Here is a 6143-nt window from a genome sequence, read left to right as displayed (position 1 = left end):
TGATTAATGATGTCTGACGAGGTGTGGGAAGGGTTGAGTGGCAGTCTGTGTGCTGACATAGCCCATACTAGATGCTCAGCAATTGACAATTTTTCTCTTACAATGTGGCCCTGTTGGGAGGGATATAAACGTGAAAAATTATGATCATTACTCAGAAGTAGTTCACAGTCTGAAAAAAGATAGAAAGAAACCAGAGTTGGTTGAATATTTCTTCTGGTGATACCTGCTTGGCTGCTTAGCCAGCCAGATGGTAAAAAAAAGAGGCCTAATGGTTATTGGGAACATACATGACATTTTTGTTTTGATGGTTTTTGTTTCTCTCTGCTCTCTTGCAATTGTGGAATGTAAAACAAGGAAGTGAGATAAGGCAGAAATGTTACCTCTTGTATCTCAGGCTCTGGAGACAGAAAGATTTGGACTCAATTTCAGCTCCAATGTTTATTGAATGGTAATGGGAAAGTAACTAAATCTGTCTAGACCTCAGTTTCCTCAGCTGCAAAATAGGAATAATAATAGGTGCCCCATTGGATCGTTATGAGGACTGGTGTGTGCTTACAGCAATTCTCCCCCACTTCCTGATAAGGGGATAGCAAATTTCTCTCCCAGGAAAGGGGTGTGATGCATTGGTATGGATAATGCACGCCTAGTACTAGGGGCTTGAGCAGCCACCTAACCCACACATCAAAGTCTTGCTCCTAGGGTCACCCGGATGTCACAGAAGCCAGAGAGAATATACAGGTGCAGAAGAAGCCAGCGAGCCAGTGGGGTTACGTCTCAGGATTCTCAGCTCTCTCCTTCCTGCTTCTCTCCAGGAATGTGGTCCTTGCTCAAGCAATACTCCCATTTCCACTAATTATCTTAAAAGCTAATCAGAAGATACCAGGAAATACAGCATTCTCAGCATGCCTCAACTTTGCTGAACTTTCTTAAATGCTTTTGTTTGAGACAAAGTTTTTTTAATTCAAATCTATTCCATCTTTCAGTTTCAACCTTCTCGGTTTCACTCAAGCTAAGGGTGTACTTATTCTCCAGCCTGGGAGGGAGCCTGAAGCTCACTTGGTTTCACTTGCACTAAAAAAAAAAAAAAAAAAAAAAAAAAAAAAGAAGGCAGGGAGGAGAGGGAAGGGGGGCGTGGAGAGGGAGAGAGAGTGGTTAGTTATTTTATAGTCTGAGAACGAATGGGATGTTTGATTTACCATCTCATTTTGAGATTTTTTTCTTGTTGACACGAAGAGTTAGATTTTTCAGGGGTGAACAATCAAATGATTCAGAAGTGAAGGAGAGCGAAGATTGTACAGATCACAATTGAAAATCTCAGTAATGACTTTTGCAGTCAAAAGGGTAGTAAGATAAATGATGTGAACATTGATTACTCTCCTAACATAAATTGTCTATGAGTACCCTTCGTAAACCTGATTCACTTGTAATTCCATCTTCAAGTGTGGGAGCATTAATTACAGGGCAGAGTAGAGGGAAGTGGGAGGGAGAGAATGCCTTTAGTGCATCAAGGTGATGGTATCAGGTTTAACCATCTTCTGCACTCTTGAGAGACAGACCTGGCATCTCCGTACCAGTCAGGGCTTTGCCACTTTCTAGTAGGACATTGAGCCGTAACTGTCAAAGGTTTAGCCTTCTCACCTGCAGAGCTAATAGTGGAGCTGTTACTAGGCAGGTCAGGCTAAGCTATGCTGCTACACTTCCACTCAATGATGAGAAATTAATTATAATTAACACTCAATATTTTATACTTTACTATCTCCACTTCAGGAAATAAGAGACCTACTTGCCTAGGGTCACTGTTAACTAGAATAGCAAGAATTCAAGCACAGCTTTGAATGAACAAAATCTCTTTCTTGGTTCGGTGCAGCTCACTGATCTTACAGGTGGGGTTGTAAGTACCATGAACAATTGCAGTGTAACCAGGCTGAAAGCAAAGTAATTATCTTGGATAGTCCTGGTGCAGCCTCTTTGGAAAAGGAAGCAAAAGGAAAATTACGTATGTGGCATATACCACCAAGCACAATTTTTAGAAGGTGCCCAATCCCCCTTGTTAATCGGAAAAAGAAATGTTTTTTTCTCTTTTGCATTGCTTAGCCTTCTTTTGCATGATCTACGTTACTCTGGGCCTTGGCTTTCTATGGATAAAGGCTGAGAATGTATGACAGCACCTAGAGGGGGAGGTACTTGTGTTGTTCTTTTAGCCATGAGCTGTCTTTCTCTACCTCTCCGTTACTCACCAGCTTGCTGTGGCCCAGGGGCTGTTGCTAATTCTCCTGGGGGGGGGGTGGGGGAGTGGGGGGGAGTGGAAGTGGGCACTGAGCTGGCTATAAGGTTACCCCTTGCTTAAAGCAAGCCAGCAGATTCTCCAGTGGTATCAGGCTCCTGGGAGGTGCCAATGCACCTGAGCCTCAGACCATACTTGGATTACGAAGAACATTTACCACCTGTTCTGGCCAGGGCAAAATGGAGCGTTTGGAGCCGTGTAGTTCTAAAAGTGATTTTAAAAAACGATAATGATAAAACCTGCAACCATGTACAAAATAGTTTACTAAAACAGTTTGCTTTTTAAAAATACTGCCCCTCGCCCAGTATTCAAAAAATGCGTTTAGAGTCAGCTGCCGTGACAATTTTTTTTCTTGACTCTCTCACTTGTGTTTTATTTCCACGTGTGCTTATATTAGCTTTTACCTACTGCTTCAACTGTGGGTTTCTCAGAGAGCAGTGCCTCTAATTTGACCTCCAAGTTCACCATCGGCTGCTGATGGATGGCAAATGAGGCTGACATTCTCCTGTCTGTGCCTTACAGTGAGCTCTGGCCTGGGCCGCTGTCTGCAGTTGTGAAGTCTGGCTCATGGAGCCATGGTTCCCTCACCAGGGGCTCCGCGTCCTGTCTCCTTAACATGGATGACAGGCTCCATCCAGCACTTGACAGTCCAGGATCTCCCACTTACAGCTTTCTCTATGTGGTAGTTTCTGTGAGTCGAGGGGCTTTGGCTGTCAGCAAGCACTCTGGAACATTAGCCCCAGTGTTTTTCATAGTTTCATTTCCTTCCCAGCAGATCTAAGCAACGACTGGCCTGCTTCTGTCAATCAGACAGGAACGTCCCTTCAGGGGGAGGTACGGGAAGTTCAGTTACTTCAATCATTTCTTTTAACCGCATCCTCTCTCCTGCCACCCTGGCTGTGAACAGCTGAAAGCACAGCAAGAAGTTGGAAGGACCTCAGAGAGAAATCCTCTGCAACATGGCTTTATGAACATTATCCAGGTCTTACTTTCTGACTGAGTCTCAAAGCCATAATCAAATGCTTTCTGCCAGCATTCTGATGATACCTACTGTGCGGATTTGAGAAGCTTTGTGGGTCTCAGTAGCGCACAACACAGGGATGAAGAAGGAAGGTGTGAGGTGAACTCTCCATTTGGTCTTTGTGCCCCTCCCACAAAGCTGGGTGCCATGGTAACCACTTGACCCTTGGAGATGGATCCAGGAAGGGCTTTCCTGTCAGCCAGCAGCATCATTGATGGGCCGCTACAGGGACGAGATAATTAAAAAAGAGTTTCCTGTTAATCACCCAGACCTGTCACTTCTTCAAAATGCTTTCCATGCACTGGCTCGCCCCTCCATTCGCTCAGCCTTCTCCCACTTTTGTTCAGCCCTCCTCCCTGCATCTCCTTTCCCCGTGCCTTGAGGCCTGCCACCTCTTAGCACATGCTTGCAAGAAAAGCCTCCCTAAAGTACTGCTCTCCTTGTGCTGTTCCTCCACTTAGAAACATAAAATAGCTCTGCATTGCCTTGGAGATCGAGTGTGAATACTTCTGCCCGTTTCTAGGATCTCTGAAATCTGGAGTTCCCAGGTTGTCGGCCTCATTCCCACCACTCTGCAGTGGGGCTCAGGTCAGTTTCTCCATGCTCTCCGCCCATCTGGGCTGCTCTCTGGGCCTTGGGGTGCTCCCTGTACTCAGTTCCACTCTTTGGGTGCTCTCAGAACCTCCCTCCGTGGCTTGCCGATGGCCGCCTTCTCGCTGTGGTCTCACATGGCGGAACCTCTGTGTCCACGTGCATCCCGGTGTCATCTTATGTGTTCAAATTTCTTCTAAGGACACCAGTCCCATTGGCCTAGGACCCACCCTAGTGGCCTCGTTTTAATGTAAGCACTGCTTTAAAGGCCCATCTGCAAACATTGTCACATTCCGAGGTCCTGGGGGTTAGGGCTTCGCTAGATGAGTTTGGGGAGACACAACTCAGTTCTAACAGGCATTATCTTTCTCTCTCACTAGCGTGTCCCCAGCACCTATCCCCAGGTCCGACTCATGGAAGGCAAGACTCAGCATAGGTTTGTTGCTGGAATGATTGTGTGAAAGAAGCTACTGTCTATCCCTGAAGCATCCTGCCCCACTTCCCCCATCATTTGAGGCCCACTCCAGCCCTGCCCAACCTGAGAGGATTTCCCACGCCCTGGCTGACTTTCTTCTCTGACCTTCTTTAGCCTACACTTATGCACAGGCACATGTTGTTGACTTTTTCAGAGTTTTAGCCTTGACCCCTTAATTAGAGTGGATGACTGAAGCTGTGCCTCCATGGATAAGACACAGAGAGCCTGCTCTAAAACAAACACCCTTCCCCAAAACCAAAGTGTGGGTGATTTTTCCTTAGGAATGATCTGGATTCACCACAACTGAAATCTTTGTTGAGATTTTCCTTGAGGGAGCTCCAGCCAGGTCCAGGGACACAGCCCACTCGAACTCATCCGGCTCCCCCGAGCAGAGGAAGGACAGAAGCTGTGGATTCGGGCACTTTAACAGATAAACTTTTTCCTTTGTCCTGGAGATCATCACAAACCAAGGTGGGACACACCACATACACCTCAGCTTGTCTCACATGGTGGATTGACATATGTTACTACCTTGAAGCATTTCAACTCTGTGTGGATCTTGTTTTGTTTCCAATCATTCTTCTCTTCCCAGCTCTGGGAGCATGTCTTCTGAAATATAAAGAGTTAAGGCCGGTTATGCGTTGTACACATTCCCCGACAACTTAATTATTGACCCAGTTTGTAAATCATTCATAGCTTTCCAGAGGTATCCATATACCTCTGCTGGCAGCAAACGGGACCCTGGGCTATTTGCGGAATGGAGGCTGGGGTCAGGGGGAGTGTGAAAAATTAAGAATAACAACACTTTCTTTCCTCCTTGAACTTTAACTGCCCTTTTAAATAAAGCCAAAGCTTTCTTCCTTTGCCACCTGCTTTGAGAACCTCAGTTAACTGCCAAAACAGCTTTAGTTTCACTCACCATTCTCCACGCCATGCCGCCCCAAGGAAACCAGGTGACTTCGATTTCATCTAGGAGTGAAGTAGCTGGGACCAGCCATCTTGCCTAGAGTCCCTGTGGGGTACAGCCATGGCTTTAGGAAGGCAACATTCTGACGTTTTAAGTAACTCTTCTAATCATGTCCCTTAGGGGCTGGATAAGAAGCAACGGCTTTCAGCTGGCCTGCCAGTGAGGCGTTTAGGCGGGTTTGTGGTTAACCAAGGCCACACACCCAGTAAGCAATGAGATGGGGTTTAATGGTAGCAGTGTCTGGTGGGGGGCCGGCCCCTCTGTGGTGTCGCGTATCAGCCAGGCCTGCTTAGTTTCAAATGAGAGGAGAGGTGCAGTCAGGTCTCAAGGCTGGCAGCAGGGTTCAGCTTCAATGCCTGTGAAAACAGACACCAAAATAATCAAAGCGCTGCATTCCTGTGTCTAAATAGCAGCTAATCCCCTCTCTTTGGAAGGAGCAGAAACCACAGGTGACAGTCAAGCCCTTACTAGAATCAGCCATTTGTCCCTAAGTCCTGTAGTTCTCTGAACTGAAAGGAACCTTAAAGATGTCTCAGTTCAGCTGACAGCCGAGGACATGGAGGCTGGCCCGTGTTTATGAATTGTTTCTGGTGTCCCCAATGAGGCACCTGGAACCCGGCTCTGTAGTCTTTCCGTCTAGTGCTTTCTTTACCTCATACCATGAGTTGTTTTTCTCAAATGGGTCTTATAAGGCTTTTTTACACAAGAGTTTAATACAAGGTGAAAATGGGCCTATTTTATTCAATCCAGAAAAGAAATGAATGGCAAGAAGCTTGTTAATGTAAACAACTGAATATTTAAAATG

General features: G+C 46.1%; 1 long non-coding RNA gene across 1 annotated transcript; it reads right to left on the bottom strand.

Annotated features, from left to right (window-relative positions):
- Positions 1-2643: 2643 nt before the first annotated feature.
- Positions 2644-5430, bottom strand: LOC117020747 (uncharacterized). Its single transcript, XR_004422731.1, has 3 exons — positions 5291-5430; positions 4903-4980; positions 2644-3527 (listed from the first exon to the last, which is right to left on the bottom strand). It is a non-coding gene; the product is annotated as an uncharacterized LOC117020747 (long non-coding RNA).
- Between the last annotated feature and the right edge of the window lie 713 nt (positions 5431-6143).

The sequence above is a fragment of the Rhinolophus ferrumequinum genome, chromosome 3 (genome assembly GCF_004115265.2).
Source record: "Rhinolophus ferrumequinum isolate MPI-CBG mRhiFer1 chromosome 3, mRhiFer1_v1.p, whole genome shotgun sequence".
Lineage (NCBI taxonomy): Eukaryota > Metazoa > Chordata > Mammalia > Chiroptera > Rhinolophidae > Rhinolophus > Rhinolophus ferrumequinum.
This window is presented reverse-complemented; position numbering and strand designations above follow the sequence as displayed.